Source organism: Mobula birostris, chromosome 11, assembly GCF_030028105.1.
Source record: "Mobula birostris isolate sMobBir1 chromosome 11, sMobBir1.hap1, whole genome shotgun sequence".
NCBI classification, from domain to species: domain Eukaryota; kingdom Metazoa; phylum Chordata; class Chondrichthyes; order Myliobatiformes; family Myliobatidae; genus Mobula; species Mobula birostris.
The window spans coordinates 112,456,944-112,476,921 of NC_092380.1; the positions used below are offsets into that span (position 1 = coordinate 112,456,944).

A 19,978-nucleotide genomic window follows, 5' to 3' on the forward strand; every position below is an offset into this window, starting at 1 on the left:
AGTAAGAGAACGAGAAGAAGGAGAGGACCAAGGGGGGAGTAATGGGGGGATAGAAGTAAATGGTTATAGTGGGGAATAGGGGAGAAGGGAGGAGAAATGAACATTCATGCCATCAGGTTGGAGTGTACCCAGACAGAATACAAGATGTTGCTCCTCCACCCCTGATCATACATGTGGCAGTGATAATCCAATTATTAAAATATCAGGCTTTCTGCCCACAAGGATGTTTAACTTGCGGTCAATTAAAATTAAAAAATTTCATTCATACATTTTTTATTAGTTATGGGAAGTGAAGGTTACAAATTCGATAAGGACAGATGGAGCTTCAGCAAGACTAGCTGTGAATTAATTGAATGGCAGATCACGCTGGGAGTGAGCGAATCCTCGATTCTTCCACCAGCTCACCGATGCTGATAATAGTGTTCTAAAGGCTGATTTCATCAGACAGGAGCAGAGTAAGCCAGCTTGGACAACCGAGGGGCTCCGTCTGTCCATCATGGCATGGTGTGTGTTGCTCTGGATTTCTAGCATCTGCAGAACCTCTTGTGTTTATTATAATGATTGATATTTTTTCAAACTCTCATGCCTTCACCATGTAATCGTTAAGCCCCTTACCAATGCCAGTCTCTGTTATAGAGAACGGGAAATATGAGGAACGCGCTGCCAGGGGTGGTGATAGAGGCAGATATATTAAGGACAGTTAAGAGACTCTTAGACGGCGCTATGTTGGTGCTGGAATGCGTGCTGACACTTGCGGGCTGCCCCTCACAAATCCTTAGGTTGTGTTGGTTGTTAACGCAAACAACGCATCTCAGTGGACATACTATATGCTTTACATCTATTGTACAATATTCTGTGTGTATTGTACATATATTTTGTTTTATTCTGTATTCTTTTGCTGATTGTGCCACAGCAGTTTAGAGGTTAACATGACAAGATTACAGCATGGGGTGTCAGAATTCAGAGTTCAATTCCGACGTCATGAACCACGAGCCCATGGTATTACAGCAAAGATTCTAGCATGGATAAAGCGTGGCCTATTGGCAGAAGACAAAGAATGGGAATAAAGGGAGCCTTTTGTGGTTGGCTGCTGATGACTAGTGGTGTTTCACAGGGATCTGTGTTGGGACCGATTCTTTTTATGTTATATATCAATGATTGGGATGATGGAATTGATGGCCTTGTTGCAAAGTTTGCAGATGATACAAAGATAGGTGGAGGGGCTGATAGTTTTGAGGAAGTAGAGAGGCTACAGAAGGACTTAGACAGATTAGGAGAATGGACAAAGAAAAGGCAGATGGAATACAGTGTCAGGAAGTATATGGTCATGCATTTTGGTAGAAGAAATGAAAGGATTGACTATTTTCTAAATGGAGAGAAAATACAAAACAAAACTGAGATGCAAAGGGACTTAGGAGTCCTCGTGTAGGATTCCCTAAAGGTTAATTTGCAGATTGATTCTGTGGTGTGTAAGGAAAATGTGATGTTAGCATTTATTTTAAGAGGACTAGAATATAAAAGCAAGGATGTAATGTTGAAACCTTATAAAGCTCTGGTGAGGCCTCACGTGGATGTTGTGAGCAGGTTTGGGCCCCTTATCTTAGAAAGGATGTGAGAAATTGGAGAGTGTTCAGAGGAGGTTCACAAAGATGATTGCAAGTTTGAACAGCTTTTCACATGAAGAGTGTTTGATGGGTCTGGGCCTGTAATCACTGGAATTCAGAAGAACGAGGGGTGACCTCATTGAAACCTATCAAATGATGGAAGGCCTTGAGTGGATGTGGTGAGGATCTTTCCTATTATGGGAGAATCTAAGACCAGGGGACGCAGCCTCAGAATAGAGATGCAGCCTTTTAGAACAGAGATGAGGAAGAATTTCACCAGAGTGGTGAATTCATTGCCACAGGCAGTCGTGAAGGCCAAGTTTGTATGTGTATTTAAGGCAGAGGTTGAAAGATTCTTGATTGCTCCGGGTATGAAGGAATACGGGAAGAAAACAGGAGATTGAGGCTGAGAGGAAATATGAATCAGCTGTGATGAAATGGCTGAGCAGACCTGATGGGCCAAATGGCCTAATTCTGCTCCAGCTGATCTTATGGTCAGCTGTAAGGAGTGCGAACGTCCTCCTTGGGGAATGCATGGGTTTCCTCCCACAGTCCAAAGACTTACCTGTTAGTAGGTAAATTGGTGATTGTGAATTGTCTGGTGATTTGGCTGCGATTAGGTGGGTTGCTGGGCAACACGACTCAAAGGGCCAAAAGGGCCAGCTCTGTAATGTATTTCTAAATAAAAATAAGTAAAACTGTGTCCGGCCCTTCAAGCTGCACCACCCATCAATCCACCCATTTAACCTTAGCCTAATTACGGGACAATTTACAGTGACCAATTCAACTAACATGCTAACCGGTATGTCTTCAGTCTGTGGGAGGATAGCAGAGCATCTGGAGGAAGCACACACACGTACAGGATGGAGCATGCTTACAGAGGATACTGGAATTGAACTCTCAACTCCATTTCTGTCATGCTAACCACTGCACTGCCATGGCACATCATTATGCTTCACTGGAAGTTCAAAGTTCAAAGTAAATTTGTTATCAACGTACACCTCTGTCACCATATACAACACCGAGACTCATTTTCTTGTGGGCATACACAGTAAATCCAAGAAACACACTGGAATCAATGAAAGACCACACCCAACAGGGCAGACAAGCAACCAGAGTATGAAAGACAACAAAGGGAAAAAGCAATAATTATGATAATTAATAAATAAATAATCTATAGATAGCGAAAACATGAGATGAAGAGTCCTTGAAAGTGAGTCCTGAGTTCAGTGATGGGACAAGTGAAGCTATTCTCTCTGGTTCAAGAACCTGATGGTTGAGGAATAATAACTGTTCCTGATCCTGGTGGTGTGAGACCAGAGGCTCCTGCACTTTCCTCCTGATGGGAGCATGACCTGGCTAATGGGGATGCCTATGATGGACGCAGCTTTCCTGTGACAACACTCCACGTAGATGTGCTCAGCGGTGGGGAGGCCTTTACCCATGACAGGCTGGGCCGTATCAATTACTCTTTGTAGGGTTGTAGGCCATTGCTGTGCCCATATCAGGCTGCGATGCAGCCAGTCAATACACTCTCCACCACACATCTACAGAAGTTTGTCAAAGTTCTGGGTACCAGGTCGAATCTTCACTGACTCCTAAGGCGCTGTTGTGCTTTCTTGGTAATTGGATTTATATGCTGGGCCCAGGCCAGGTTCTCTGAAATGATAACACTAAGGAATTTAAAGTTGCTGATCATCTCCACCTCAGAGCCCCCAATGAGGGCAGGCCCATGGACCTCAGGTTTCCTCCTCCTGAAGTCAATCATCAGCTCCCTGGTCCTGCTGACACTGAGTGAGAGGTTGTTATTGTGGCACCACTCAGCCAGATTTTCAATCTCCCTCTTATACGCTGATTTATCACCACCTGTGATTCAGCCTACGACAGCGGTGCTGTCAGCAAACTTGCATGTGGGGTTGGAACTGTGCTTAGCCACACAATCATAAGTGTAAAGTGAGGAGAGCAGGGGACTGAGCACACAGCCTCGTGCTGCACCTATGCTGATGGAGATTGTGGAGGAGGTGTTGCTGCTAATCTGAATGGACTGGGGTCTGCAAGTGAGGAAATCGAGGATCCAATTGCACAAAGAGGTACCGAGTCCAAGGTCTTGAAACTTATGATTAGTTTTCAGGGGATGATGGTACTGAATGGTGTGATGTAGTCAATAAAGAGCATCCTGATGTATGCTTCTTTGCTGTCCAGATGTTGCAGAGTTGAGTGAAGAGCCAATGAGAGATTGATGAGGGTAGGGCAATGGATGTTGTCTACATGGATCTCAGTAGGTGTTTAGCTAAGTCCTCATGGGAGGCTAATCCAGAAGATTAGGAGTAATGGGGCCTGTGGCAAACTGGCTGCTTGGATTCAGAAGTGGTTTGTGCATAGAAGACAGAGGGTCGTGGTTGAAGGGACTTATTTGAGCTGGTTGTCTGTAATTAGTCATGTTCTGCAGGGATCTGTGTTGGGAGCTCTGCTGTTTGCGATGTATATAAATGACCTGGATGACAATGTGGGTGGGTGGGAGAGTAAATTTGCTGATGGTACCAAGATTGGTAAAGTTGTGGATAGTGTAGAAGATTGGCAAGGAACACAGCGCAATAACAGATCAGCAGTAGATACGGGCAGAGAAATGGCGTGGAGTTTTACCCAGATCAATGTGAGGTGTTGCACCTTGGTAGGTCAAGTGCAAAGGTCCTTAACAATGTTGCTGAGCAGAGAGACCTTGGGATCCAAGTTCATAGATCCTTGAAAGTGGCCACACAGGCCCATAAGATGGCCAAGGCGGCTTATGGAATCCTTGCTTTTATTAGTCGAGGCATTGAGTTCAAAAGTCAGGAGGTCATGTTGCAACTTGATAAAACTCTGGAGTATTACATGCAGTTCTGTTCGTCTCACTATTGGAAGGACATTGCAGCTTTGGAGAGGGTGCAGAAGAGGTTTATCAGGATGTTGCCTGGTTTAGCGGGAATGTCCCATCACGAGAGGTTGGACAAACTTGGGTTGTTTTATCTGGAGCAGCAGAGGCTGATGGAAGATCTGAGATTCTGAGAGGGACAGACAGAGTAGACAGGGAGTATCTGCTTCCCAAGGCAGGAATGTCTAAGGTTAGAGGGGATGCATTGGTTAGTGGGGTAGTTTCAAGGGAGGTGTGTGGGCTAAGTTTTTTATCCAAGAGTGATGGATGCCTGGAATGTACTGCCTAGTATGCTGGCAGAGGCAAATACATTAGAGGCTTTTAAGAGGCATTTGGATAGGCACATGGATATGAGGAAGATGGAGGGATAAGGACATTGTGTAGGTAGGAGGGATTCGTGTGGGGGTGTTTTTGATTAGCTTTTTAGCTGGTTCAGCACAACACTGTGGGCTGAGGATCCTGTTCCTGTGCTGTAGTTTTCTATGTTCTGGTGCTCTGATGTACGGTGGAGACCATTCTGACTGGGTGCTTCACGGCCTGGTGCGGAGCCTCCATTGCTCAGGGATGCAGGCTCAGCCAGCTCCATCGTGGGCACAACCTGCCCACCATCAAGGATAACTTTAGGAGGCGATGCCGCAGGAAGATGGCACCCATCACTAGGGACCCTCACCAAATTCTGCAGGTGCTGGAAGTCCAAAGCATCACACACAAAATGCTGGAGGGACTCAGCAGGTCAGGCAGCATCTATGTCAAAGGGTACTGTCAAGGTTTCAGGCCAAGACCCTTCATCAGGACTGGAAATAAAGAGGAGAAGTCAGAGTAAGAAAGTCAGGGTAGGGGAGGAAGAAGTACGAGGTGATGGCTGATAGGTGAAAGCAGGAGAGGGGGAGGGGTGAAGTAAAGAGCTGGGAAGTTGATTGGAGAAAGAGATAAAGGGCTGGAGGAGGGGGAATCTGTTAGGAGAGGACAGCAGGCCATGGAAGTAAAGGAAAGAGGAGCACCAGAGAGAGGTGATGGACATGGAAGGAGATAAAGTGAGAGAGGGAAATGGGAATGGGGAATTGTGGGGGGGGGGGTGCGGGAATTACCAGAAATTTGAGAAATTGATGTTCTTGCCAGCAGGTTGGAGATAACCCAAATGGAATATAAGGTGTTGCTCCTCCAATCTGAGTGTGGCCTCATTGTGGCAGAAAAGGAGGCCATGGACTGACATATGGGAATGGGAAGTAGAATTGAAATGAGTGACTACTGGGAGATTCCACTTTTTTTTGGCGAAGCGGTCACCCAATCTACGTTGGGTCTCACTGATACTTTATACTTTATTGTCGCCAAACAATTGATACTAGAACATACAATCATCACAGCGATATTTGTGATATCTGTATCAGGTGCTCCCAGTGTTTCCTCCTGATACACAGGAGGCAACACTGGGAGCACCTGATACAGTAGATGACCCCTACAGACTCACAGGTGAAGTGTCACCTCACCTGGAAGAACTGTTTCGGGCCCTGTATGGTAGTGAGAGAGTAGGTGTAGAGGTAGGTGTGGCACTTGTTCCTTTTGCAAGGGTTAAGTGCCAGCAGGGAGATCAGTGGGGAGGGACGGGTGGACAAGGGAGCTGCGTAGGAAGCAATCCCTGAAGAAGGCAGTAAGTGGGGGAAGAGGGAAAGATGTACTTGGTGGTGGGATCCTGTTGGAGATGGTGGAAGTTACAGAGAATTATGTGCTGGTCACAGAGGCAAGTGGTGTGGTAGGCAAGGAAACAAGTGAGACATGCTCTTTTCTTTTTGACCCCAGGGAGGAGCCTGAAGACCCAATATTGAACACACAATATTCTTCCACTCTGTCACCAGATTTCTGAATGGTCCAAGAACTCATGAACACTACGATGTTATTCCTCTTTTGCATTATTTATGTATTTTGTAATCTGTAGAAATTTTATGTCTTTGTAATGTACTGCTGCCGGAAAACAACAAATTCCACGTCATTTAAGTCAGTGAGAGCAGCCCTGATCACACCTCTGAAGACATTGCTTGCTCGTCGGGGTAGCCGGCAGTGCGCAGGCGCAGTAGTGGTAGCCGGCGGAGGACAGTGCACATGCGCAGTAGTTGTAGCCGGCAGAGGACAGTGCGCAAGTGTATTCTGCTGGCCTCTGAGTCTCGCGAGGTTTCACGGTGCGGGGCCTATGCGGACCTCAGGCGCCGCACAGCCACAGCTTGAAGTTGGGAATCCACCGTACATTTACGGGTTGCGAGCGCCTGTACCGGCCTCGGCAGGTAGGCACTCTACGGGTGTTGACAGTGTGCAGCGGAACAGGGTGGAGGGTCTGTGGGGGTAGAACTGAGCCGGGGAGGAGAGGGTCCCAGCCTTGGACCCGAATCGTCGCCCTGTTGAAAAGCGGAGGTTGGTGGCCGGAGTGGAGATCTCGGGGAGGCCAGGCTGAAGGCAGAAGGAGGGGATCCCTTGGGGTTGGTCGAGAAAAGAAGGTGGTTCCTACAGGGAGGAAGGTGGGTCCCGAGAAGAAGCGACACACACAAGATGCTGGAGGAGCTCAGCAGGCCAGAGAGCATCGATAGGAAAGAGTAAATAGTTAATATTGGTGAAGGAAAAGAGGGTCCCGGTGGGGTGACAGAGGCGTCCGCGTTGGAGGAAGGAGAGGCGGGAGAAGAGGGTTCGGGAGTGGAGGAAGATGTGGCAGGAGACGAGTATCCGGGAGGAGGAGAAGAGGCTGTCAGGATGTGATGGGTGGCGAGATAGGAGAGGGTCCTGGATGGGGGTGTGGTTGGGGTTTTGCCCTGGGAATCCCTACCACCAATTGTTGAATGGGTGGGAAGCTTAAATCTCAAATCTTTGGAATAAGTTGTGTTTAAATGTCACATTTAATGGATGAAAACGTTAGAGTGCAATATTGTATTTGACTGAATTAAGAAAATATTCGAGCAGCTGAGCGAACACTCCAAAGGAAGATATACAGTGATAGACACTTTGTTAAGGAAGGGAGAAGGGTTGAGGGGGATGGGGAATTCCTGGAGCTTGGTGATTTGCCAGCTGATCATTTCGGAAGTGGAGACATTCAGGTTGTAGGACTAGGAAATATTACAGTGATAGTGGGGGAGGGGAATTTTTGTTTTGCTGACAGAAAAATGGAAATTTCTGGCAACTTGTTGTCTTTATATTTAAAAAAATTTCTGTATGAAGTTAAAATCTGTTGATATTTGATGTTTATCCTCTGTTAGTTGGGGTCAACAAGGATGTTGCATCCCAGCTGTCTACATGATACACAAGCCAGGGCAGTATGATATAGAGAAGAAGTTACTCATGCAGGAGGCTCCCTGGCTCCATGCAGCTGATTAATTGAAAGGAACGGCAGAGGCCGATACAGTTTGATACCAGTGACGTCGCAGGAGTTGCCAGTCATCCTTGAACATAGGGAATCCAGCTCTGGATTTTCCCCATGTGTGGGTATAGCCGCAAGGCAGTGGAGGTTTGAGGTCAGAGATTCTCTTCTCCTAGAAGCTCTGTCTGCCCGAAGCGACTGGTTTTAAGGCACTAGTTATCTGCCTTTGCCCCTTCTTCTGTCAGTACAAATGGTTTCCCCAGGCTTAGTAGCTAAGCTACATGTGAAGGCCAGGAGCTGGACTTGGATGTCAGAGGCTATTTGAGATGCACACCATTGGGAGCATTTAGAAGTTGATGGGAACTTATGCCCACTACCATCCACGGTTGTAACAACCTTAGTGAACCCAAATATACAGAATATTATTGGTATTTCAAATCTGTTAAAACGTCAGCACTAAAGAAGGAAATAGAAAAAACAGTTAACATTTGACACGATGAACTCATTTCAGCTTTTTGAACCTTCTGGTATTTCTAGCATTTTCTGTTTTTTATATTTCAGATTTCTAGATTACTGGTGAAGAAAAATGCCTTTTAGCTTTCACAGGAAGGAAGATCTGTCTCTGTCTAGCCTCTCAGGGTTATCCGGGTGTGTTCTTGCTGCTGTTTTCATAGTGTGCCAAGGTGGAGAGTCATTTCACAAAGCAGTCTTTTTCTGTCTTCAGACAGGACAATCCAAGGGTACACACCATGTGTAGACGGATGGGATTAGTTCCTGTTGTCAGTGTGGTCAGTTACAGATCTAATGTGTCAAAGGGCTTGTTCCTGTTCTGTCCTATCTTCCAAATATACACTGAGTGGCCACACTATTAGTTACCTACTGTACCTAATAATGTGTCACTTACTAGCTCTTCTTTCAGTTAGTCCTGACAAAGGGTCTCAGCCCGAAACGTTGACTGTACCTCTTCCTAGAGATGCTGCTTGGCCTGCTGTGTTCACCAGCAACTTTTATATGTGTTGTATTGTGTCACTTAGTGTATGCTTGTGGGTTTTCTGTTGCTGTAGCCCATCCCCTTCAAGGTTCAATGTGTTGTGTGTTCAGAGGTGCTGTTCTGCACATCACTGCTGTAACGCGTGGTTATTTGAGTTATTGTCACCTTCCTGTCAGCTTGAACCAGTCTGGCCATTCTCCTCTGACCTCTCTCATTAACAAGGTGTTTTCATCCACAGAACTGACGCTCGCTGGATGTGTTTTGTTTTTTTTTTTGCAGCATTCTCTGTAAACTCTGGACATTGTTGTGCATTAAAATCCCACGAGATCTGTGGTTTCTGAGATACTGAAACCACCCCGTCTGGCACGAACAATCATTCCACAGTCAAAGTCACTTAGATCACATTTCTTCCCCATTCCGATGTTTGGTCTGATCAACAACTGATCCTATGACCATGTCTGCATGCTCTGATGTATTGAGTTGCTGCCATGTAATTGGCTGATTATATATTTGCATTAACGAGCAGGTGTACCTAATAAAGTGGCCACTGTGTTGATGGTTTAAACATTTCTACATGGGCTGCCAATTTTACCTGAAATTTGGTCACTGATGTGAATGAACAATTATGAAGTTCTGAAACACATTGATGAAGGTAGAGCAGTGGATCTAGTGGTATATGGATTTCAGTAAGGCATTTGATAAGGTTCCCCATGCAAGGCTCCTTCAGAAAGTAAGGAGGCATGGGATCCAACCAGACCTGCTTTGTGGATCCAGAATTGGCTTGCCCACAGAAGGCAAAGGGTGGTTGTAGATGGTTCGTATTCTGCATGGTGGTCAGTGACCCGTGGTGTTCTGCAGGGATCTGTTCTGGGACCCCTCCTCTTTGTGATTTTTATGAATGACCTGGATGAAGAAGTAGAAGGGTGGATTATTATGTTTGCTGATGACACAAAGGTTGGGGATGTTGTGGATAGTCTGGAGGGTTGTCAGAGGTTACAGCGGAACATCGATAGGATGCAGAACTGGGTTAAGAAGTGGCAGATGGAGTTCAACCCAGATAAGTGTGAAGTGGTTCATTTTGGAAGGTGCAATTTGAAGATAGAATATAATATAAATGGTAAGACTCTTGGCAGTGTGGAGGATCTGAGAGATCTTGGGGTCCGTGTCCATGGGACACTGAAAACTGCTGCGCATTTTGACAGTGTTGTTAAGAAGGCGTATGGTGGGTTAGCATTCATGAACCGTGGGATTGAGTTCAGGAGCTGTGAAGTAATGTTACAGCTCTATAGGACCCTGGTCAGGCCCCACTTGGAGTATTGTGCTCAGTTCTGGTTACCTCACTACAGGAAGGATACAGATGCTATAGAGAGAGTGCAGAGGAGATTTATGAGAATGTTGCCGGGATTGGAAGGCATACCTTCTGAGAATAGGTTGAGTGAACTTGGCCTTTTCTCCTTGGAGCGACAGAGGATGAGAGGTGATCTGATAGAGGTGTATAAGATGATGAGAGGCATTGATCGTGTGGATAGCCAGAGGCTTTTTTCCAGGGCTGAAATGGCAACATGAGGGGCCTTAGTTTTAAGGTGCTTGGAAATAGGTATTGAGGGGATGTCAGGGGTAAGTTTTTCACAGGGAGTGTTGAGTGCGTGGAGTGCACTGCCAGCTGTGGTGGTGGAAGCAGATACAATAGGGCCTTTTAAGACCCTCTTAGATAGGTACATGGAGCTTAGAAAAATAGAGGGCTGTGTGGTAGGGAAATTCTAGAGTAGGTTACATGGTCAGCACAACATTGTGGGTGAAGAGCCTGTAATGTGCTGTAAATTTCTGTGTTCTATTATGCACAGTTGAAAAATGTAAACATAAATCTGGAATTGAGGTCTTTGATTACGACATAATTTCCCATTCTTATCTGAACACGACAGTGTACATTGTTTTGATGCTACCGCGGGTGCTATTGGTGGATAATTCAGAGTTCGGTGTACCATCCCATATCGAATCATGGTGTACGCATATAATTGGGAGCATATTTTGTCCTTCCAGTGGTACCTTGAACACAACTTCAAAGCATTTCAAAATCAGTTTTACTATCACTGGTATATGTGGTGAAATACATTGTTCTGTGGCAGCGGTACACAGCACTGCACCTCCTCAATGGCAGCAATGAGAAGACGGCCTGTCCTGGGTGGTGAGCTTCCTTCATGATAGATGCCGACTGTTTGAGGCATCGCCTTTTGAAGGTGGGGAGCCGAGTGCCCATGATAGAGCTGGCTGAGTTTGTAACTTACTGCTGCTTTTTCCATTCCTGTGTACTGCACCCTCCATACTGGGTAAAGGATACTTAACTGAGGAATAGTAGCTTGAGATTTAAGACTGAAATGCGATCACACTCCCAAGTTCTCATGTTCCAGACTGTGATTATGTATTGACCTTGGGATGAAAGGAGTGCTGGAAAAGTCAGACTCATTGCTCATGCTGTTTCACTGGAGATGCTGATGCTGCAGTCTTACTCAGTATACCTAGGTTCCTTTTTGTCAGTTTTCCATTTCCTATTCCGAAATGTTGGATTGGTGACCACCCATTTCAAATCAACTTCTCATTCCTTCTGTATGGATCTGTACAAACAGCAGGATAAAACGTACAACAGTACAGCAAAGTGCAGACCCTTTGCCCACAATGTTTTGCTGACTTTTGAGCCTACTCCAACATCAACCTAACCCTTCACTCCTACACAGCCCATAATCCTCCTCTTCTGTCATTGATGAAGACATCCTGAGGTAGAAAGAGCAGCACCACCTACTCCCTCCGGGTAGTCTCCAACCTGGTGGCATGAACATTGATTTCTCTAACTTCCGGAGATTTCTCCCCCTTCTCCTCCTCTTTTACTGTTCAAACTTCAAAGTTCACTTGTTATCAAATGATGTATACTATATACAACCTTGAGATTTGTCTTCTTGCAGGCTGCCACAAAATAGAGACAAAAGAATCCACAAAATATCCCCACAGAATAAAGACAATCAAACACCTAAAATGCACATAAATGAACAAATCATGCAGACAATAAAAAAGTAAACAAATAACATATAGAACATGAATACACAAGTAAAGGAACAAACATTCTGGTTTCTTTCTCCCATTTTTTTTGTCCTCACCTGCCTATCAGCTCCCCCGGTGCCCCTCTATCTTCCCTTTCTCCGTGGTCCACTTTCTGTCCTGCCAGATTCCTCCTTCTCCAGCCCTTTGCCTTTTGCACTGATCACCTCTCAGTTTCTTAGTTCATCCCCCCCCCCCCACCCACCTGGGTAATGATCTGATCTGTATGAACAGTATGCGAGACAAACTTTTCACTGTATTTTGGTACATATTTCAGTTATATTCCAATCCCAATAGTAGTTAGGCACTGTACCAGGAAGACTGTCTTCCAAAGAAATTGGTAAATTTGTTTAGTATTATTACACATGTGGATAAAGTGAAGCACAATAAGTTATTTGAAATATTACAGAAAACTCTAGATCTAGATTCGAAAGACTTCTGCCTAATCAGAAATCTGTACTGGGAACAAACTGCGGCTGTAAGAATAGATGGAGAAGTGAGTCAGTTTACGAAAATCAAGAGAGGCGTTAGACAAGGGTGTGTTTTCTCCCCTGATTTATTTAATGTGTACAGTGAAACTATATTACAAAAAGTAAGAGACATCTTGGGAATCAAAGTTGGTGGTGAAAACATCAATAATTTCAGATATGCAGATACTGTGTTAATTGCAAGTATGGAGGAAGAACTACTAAACTTAATTAGGTTAGATTATGAGGACACTCAATTGCAAGAAGACAGAATGTATGGTGATATCCAAAAAGAAGGAGAATCCTATCTGCAGGCTGAGAATAAATGGGGAAGACATAAAACAAGTACAGAACTTTTGTTACTTAGGAAGCTGGGTGATATCAGATGGCAGGTGCGACTTGGACTTCAAAAGAAGAATAGGGATGGCAAAAGACACCTTTATGAGAATGAAGAGTATACTGACCAATACTAAACTAGGCATGACAACCCGCCTCAGAGTACTGAAATGTTACGTTTATCCAGTTATGTCATATGGCTCAGAATGTTGAACAATATCTAGTAACATGAGAAAACGAATTGTAGCAGCAGAGATGTGGTTTTTGAGGAGGATGCAAAGAATATCATGGACAAAACGGATATCTAGGACAAAACGAATATCTAACGAGGATGTCATGAACAGAGCAAACACAAAAAGAGAAATAATGTATGAGATCATGAAAAGGCAACGTAACTTCATTGGACATGTGATTAGGAAAGAGGAGTTAGAAAGCACGGTAATTATGGGAAAGATTGAAGGGAAGAAAGCAAGAGGAAGACAAAGAGAACTGGAAATGAATACCAATGAATTGATCCACTTGACCTGAAACAGGAGTGTGTGGGCCATGGCAGTCAAAGCTCAAACTAGGCATGGCACCTGATGATGATGATGACACATGTGGGGATACATTGGAAAAACCTGTCTTGCATGCCATCCATACAAATCAGTTTATCACAACAGTGCATTGAGGTAGTTGAAGACAAAACAATATGTGAATGCCGAATAAAGTATTACAGTTACAGAGAAAGTGAAGTAAGGCAGACAATGAGATGCAAGTCCACAGCAAAGCAGATTGTGAGGTTAAGAATCTATTCTTATCACACTAGGAGACTGTTTAGTAATAGGGGAACGTAAAGTGTCCTTGAGCCTCAGTATGTGATTTTAGGCTCCTGCCTGATGGGAGGGGGAAGAATAGAGATTGAGTGGTGACTTTAATTATGCTGACTGTTTTACTGAGGCAGCAAGAAGTGTGGACAAGAGTCCATGGAGGGGAAGCTGGTTTTCTTTCATGAGCCAAGCCATGCCCACAACTTTCTGCAGTTTCTTGTGGCCACAACCTGAGCGTGATGCATTCTGTAGTTCGTCGATTTAAAAATTGATGAGGATCTAAGGGAATATGTCAAATTTATTTAGCTTCCTGAGGAAATAGAGATACAGCTGAGCTTTCTTTGCCGTGGCATCTGTTGGAAGAAAAGACTGCCATTTACAAACGTTTGTATCTTAAGTTTGCTGTTTTCAAAATTAGGATGTTCTAAAATACTTTTCAGCTCCTGAGATGCTGGCATGGTTGGTAGGAAAAGTGTAAATCAGCATGGTATTCACACTCCCTCTTATCTTCTAGGACGATATTAAATATAATTAGCCAGTTTTGTCTATTTCAGGGCTGTGTGAAATAACACTTCCAATACATAACCTTACGTACATTTCTGCCATTCAACGAGTGAATAATAAGACATATTTTACACTGCCTTGTCCAAAGCACTGTGATAAGTTACTCTGCCCACCTAGCATAGGATTAAATTATGTGTTTGGCCTATTTTGTCATGTGGCTCCAAGTACTCTGAAACCTCATCCTTCGTAATCGACTCCCAACATCTTTCCAACTACTGAAGTCAGGCTAACTGGCCTATAAACTCCCTTCTTCTGCCTCCCTCCCTTCTTGAAAAGTGGAGTGACTTTGGCATTTTTCTAGTCCACAAGACCTTAAAACAGGAGCAGAATTAGGCCATCTGGCCCATCGAGTCTGCTCCGCCATTCAATCATGGCTGATCCTTTTTTGTTAATCTCCTCCTCAACCCCAGTTCCCGGCCTTCTCCCCGTAGCCTTTGATGCCATGTCCAATCTAGAACCTATCAATCTCTGTCTTTAATACACCCAACGACCTGGCCTCCACAGCTCATGTGGCAACAAATTCCACAAATTCACCACCCTATGGCTAAAGAAATTTCTTCTCCGCATCTCTGTTTTGAAAGGGTGCCCATCTATCCTGAGGTTATGCCCTCTTGTACTAGACTCTCCCACCATGGGAAACATCCTTTCCACATCTACTCTGTCTGGGCCTTTCAACATTCGAAAGGTTTCAATGAGATCCCCCCCCCCCCCCCCCATCCTTCTGAATTCCAACGAGAACAGACACAAAGCCATCAAATGTTCGTCGTAGGATAACCCTTTCATTCCTGGAATCATCCTTGTGAACCTCCTCCAATGCCAGCACATCTTTTCTAAGATGAAGGGCCCAAAACTGTTCACAATACTCAAGGTGAGGCCTCACCAGTTGCTTATACAGCATCAGCATCACACTCTTGCTCTTGTATTCTAGACCTCTTGAAGTGAATGCTAACATGGCATTTGTCTTCCTCCCCACTGACTCAACCTGCAAGTTAGCCTTCAGGGTGTTCTGCACATGGACTCCCAAATCCCTCCGCATCTCAGATTCCTAGATTTTCTCCTCATTTAGAAAACAGTGTGCACATTTATTTCTACTACCAAAGCGCATGACCTAGCATTTTCCAACATTGTATTTCATTTGCCACTTTCTTGCCCATTCTCCTAATCTGTCTTTCTGCATCCTACCTGTTTCCACAACACTACCTGCCCCTCCACCAATTTTTGTGTCATCTGCAAACTTGGCAACAAAGCCACTTATTCCATCATCTAAATCATTTATATACAACACAAAAAGAAGTGGTCCCAACACCAACCCCTGCAGTGTTGGGACTGGCAGCCAACCAGAAAAGGATCTTTTTATTCCCATTCACTGCCTCCTACCAATTAGCCAATGCTCTAACCATGTTAGTGTCTTTCCTGTAATACCATGGGCTCTTAACTTGGTAAGCAGCCTCATGTGTGGCACCTTGTTAAAGGCCTTCTGAAAGTCCAAATATACAACATCCACTGCATCCCCTTTATCCTATTTGTAATCTCCTCAAGGAATTCCAACAGGTTCGTCAGGCAGGAGTTTCCCTGAAGGAAACCATTCTGACTTTATACTATCTTGTTCTGTGTCACCAAGTACTTCATCACCTCATCGTTAACAATTGATTCTTAACATCTTCCCAACCACTGCAACCATTCCAGAATCTCGTGATTCTTGAAAGATCATTACTAATGCTTCCACAGTCTCTATAGCTACCTCTTTCATAATCCTGGGTGTATTCCATCTAGTCCAGATGATTTACATACCTTCAGACTTTTCAGCATCCCAAGCACTTTCTCCTTAGTGATAGCAATGACTCTCATTTCTGCCCCCTGGCACTCCTGCATTTTGGCATTTCGCTGGTGTCTTCCACAGTAAAGACTGATGCAAAATATGTATTATGTTCGTGTGCCATTTCATTGTCCCTCATTGCTACCTCTCCAGGCTAATTTTCTAGTGGTCCAATATCCACTTTTGTTTCTTTTACTCTCTACTGTGTACCTGGGGAAAAAAAACCTTTTGTATCCGCTTTTATATTTTTGGCTAGCTTAGCTTCATATTTAATCTTTTCTCTCTTCATGGCTTTTTCAGTTGTCTTCTGTTGGTTTTTAAAAGCTATACCACCGGCCAGCTAAGGGCTCTACCCAAAAAGATTCAATATCTTCCGATCCGATGCCCAAGGATTTGATTTCATTTTTAACTGACAGAGCCACATTATCCTTTCTTCCTGCCTGCCTGCCCTTTCAATACAAAGTGTATCCTTGGATGTTAAACTCCTAACTTTAATCTTCTTTCAGCCATGACTCTGATGCCTACCATGTCATACCTGCCAATCCCTAACCACACAAGATCGTCTACCTGATTCATATATTGTGTCTATTTGAATATAACACCTTCATTCCTGTATTCATCACCCTTTTTTGATTTTGGCCCTGTGTTACACTTTAACACATCCCACTGATTGCTATTTTGTCCTATCATCTGCCTGTCCTTTCTCACAGTCTCATGTCACACCACATCTATTTGTATACCAGCTGTCCAGTCCTCAGCTCTAACACTCTGGTGCCCATCCCCCTGCCAAATTAGTTTAAACCTTCCCCAACAGCTCGAGAAAACCTGCCCGCAAGAGCATTGGTCCCCCTCAGGATTAGGTGTAACGCTTCCTTTTTGTGCAGGTCATTTCCATCCCAGAAGAGGTCCCAAAGATCCAGATAACTGATGCTGTCCCCTGCACCAATATCTCAGCCACACATTCATCTGCCAAATCATCCTTTTCTTACCCTCACTGCCATGATCAAGACAGGAGCTGATTATAGATTTCAGGAGAAGGACTAGAGGTAATGAACCAATCCTCATCAAGGATCAGAGGTGAAGAGGGTTAGAGTGTTAAATTCCTCCATGTTATTATTTCAAAGAACCTGTCCTGGGTCCAGCACAGCAGTGCCTCTACTTCCTTGGGAGTTTGTGGAGATTTGACAAACTTCTATAAATGTGTGGTAGACAGTATATTGTCTAGCTGCATCACATCAAGGGAAATTTCTGAAACGCCCATTCGCTGCTGTTGTTACTGTGTGGTCAGGAATCTTTCGGAGGATAGGCCTCCAAATTCCCGGCCTTGCCTGCTTTTGGCGACCGAGAAAGAGGTCAAATCGCTCGGACAGAGATGGCGCTCTGTACTCGGTGTGGGAGAGCTGATCAGAGCTCGAAGTTTTCGGATGACTCAGAGTCGGATTGTGGTCGGCGTGGCAGGGAGAGTTTTTCTTCCCTCTCCCGTCTGCGTGAGATGTGGGACATTTGAGAAACTTTGAACTTTACTGTGCTCACGGACTTCTTCATCATGTTATGGTATTGTGCACTGTTGTAACTGTATGTTATAATTATGTCAGTTTTTTCAGTCTTGGTTTGTCCTGTGTTTTTTTTGTGATATCACACCGGAGGAAATAATGTATCATTTCTTAATGCATGCATTACTAAATGACAATAAAAGGGGACTGCGTGTCTTCATAATCTAAAATACCAATGTCCTTGAATGGAAAATCCTACAAAATGTAGTGGATATGGTTCAGTCCATTATGGGTAAAGCATGAAACGTCATAGGAAAGAAGAATCCATTATCAAAGAGCCTCAGCAGCCAGGTCATGCTCTCTTCTTGCTGCTACCATCAGCAAGAAGGTGCAGGAACCTCAGGACTCGCCACTACCCCCAACCATCAGGCTGTTGATCTAAAGGGGTTAACTGCACTTAAGCTCACTCAACTCATCACTGAAGTGTTCCCACAATCTATGGACTCACTTTCAAGGATTTTTCATCTCATGTTCTCGATATTAATTGTTATTATTCCTTCTTTTTGTATTTGCACACTTGTCTTCTGCACTCTGGTTGAGCACCCTAGTTGAGCAGTTTTTCATAGATTCTGTTATGGTTATTATTCTATAGATTTATTCAATATGCAAACAAGAAAATGAATCTCATTGTTGTATATGGTGACATATAATTAATTTTCTTTGAATGTGGCACAGTCAGCAATCCAGAGATTACTACCCTGGAGGCCCTGCTTTTCAGCTTTTTGTCTAACTCCCCATATCTCTTCAGGACCTCCTCCTTTTTCCTACCTATGTCATTGGAACCAAAATATACCACAATTTCCAGCTGTTCAAACCTCCCTTTTTAGAATGCTGATGTTGTGACACATCTGATGGTGAAACATTATATAGTTGTGGAATGTGTTTTTTTTTTGCTGTAGTTGAGAGAAAAATTGTGTCACATTCCCTGGGGATTAGAATGATTTTTGTTGTTCCATAGTTTAGTTATCTCCCTCTGTCAACAGCAACAAAGTGATACTGGCTGGATTTACTGAATCCAGTGTTTCCAGTAATCCTATCTTGCTTTTCATCAACATCATGTTTATAAGACATAGGAGAAGAATTAGGACGTTTGGCCCATTCAGTCTGCTCCACCAGACAATAATGGCTGATTTATTATTCCTCTGAACCCCATTCTCCTGCCCTTCTCCCCGTAACTTTTGATGCCCTTACTAATCAGGAACGTCTGAAACTCTGGCTAAAGAAATTCCTCCTCATCTCTGTTCTAGATGGATGTCCCTCTATTTCAGGTGCTGTGCCTCTGTCCTAGCCTCCCCCACTCTAGGAAACATCCTCCCCACATGCACTGTGTCTCGGCTGTGTTATGACCATGGCACCAAGAAAAAATTTCCAATTTCCTTTTTTATGGTTGCTGACTGTTCACCACAGCCATACAGGAGGTTTACACACTAAACAACGGGTAAACTACAGGTTAGTTTCTGTATCCTGATTGCTCATTTTGGGAAGTTCTAGAAATACCCAGCAAGTCAAGCAACAACTGGAGAGAAAAATATTCAGTCCTTCCATGTTGATTACCTTTCCATTACTTAATTTTGTTACATTTTTCTTGCACCTGAAGTATTTTCCCTCCACTTACAAACCTGTGCTTCCGTCCATTCTGACCTCCTGTGCGTTCTGGACTTTATTCTTTCAGGAGTTGAGGCCCTAAGCTTGGAATTTTTTCCATTGTTCCCCAGCCCTCCAACAGTTCTCCTGCATTTGTTAACACCTACCTTTTCAGTTTTGGATATTTGTCCTTGTATCCTTTTGTGATCAAGAGAAGGTTGACAGGTTCTTGATTAGTCAGGGTGTCAAAGGTTTCAGGGAGAAGGCAAGAGAATGGAGCTGAGAGGGATAATAAATCAACCATGATGGAATGGCAGAGCAGACTTGATAGGTTTAGTCTTCTCTGCTTCTATGTCTTATGGTCTAAAAGCAAGGACTTCTCGACATCCTAATCATTTTTTAAATTTAAAAGTAAAATGACATGGGGAAGGTGCTTTGTCTCAACAGATCCAGTTGTTGGTCTATCCTATCTGTCTGATAACTTGCTTGTTTGATAATTCAATACACATTATCATACTTTGTCTTTGCTGGATGTGAAATGGATATCTTGTAGTAAGGAAATTGGTGGTGTCATGCTGTAGTCTGCTTACTTTGGGTACCCTGAAATTTCAAGCTTCAAATGGAGGAGTATGTAGGAGGGAAGAGTTAGATTGATTTTGGAGTCAGTTGTAAGAGTAGGGCAGTATGGTAGCGTAGTGCTTAGCATAACGCTATTACAGGGCAGCAACCCAGGTTTAATTCCCACTGCTGTCTGTGTGTATGTTCTTTCAATGACTATATATGGGTGAGTTAGTGAATTGGTCACATGGTACAATTGTTCAGCACAGGCTTGTTGGGTGGGAAGGGCCTGTTACTGCGGTCCCCAACCACCGGGCCGCGAGGAAACGATATGAGTCAGCTGCATCTTTCCTCATTC

At 44.1% G+C, this 19,978-nt stretch overlaps 1 protein-coding gene across 1 annotated transcript in view; it reads left to right on the forward strand.

Moving 5' to 3' along the window:
• The first annotated feature begins 6,658 nt into the window (after positions 1–6,658).
• Positions 6,659–19,978, forward strand: part of btbd10a (BTB (POZ) domain containing 10a) — a 151,329-nt gene continuing 138,009 nt past the window's right edge. Inside the window, exon 1 of the mRNA XM_072272863.1 lies at positions 6,659–6,791. The gene's annotated coding sequence lies outside the window, so the exon portion shown is untranslated. The remainder of the gene's footprint in view (positions 6,792–19,978) is intronic.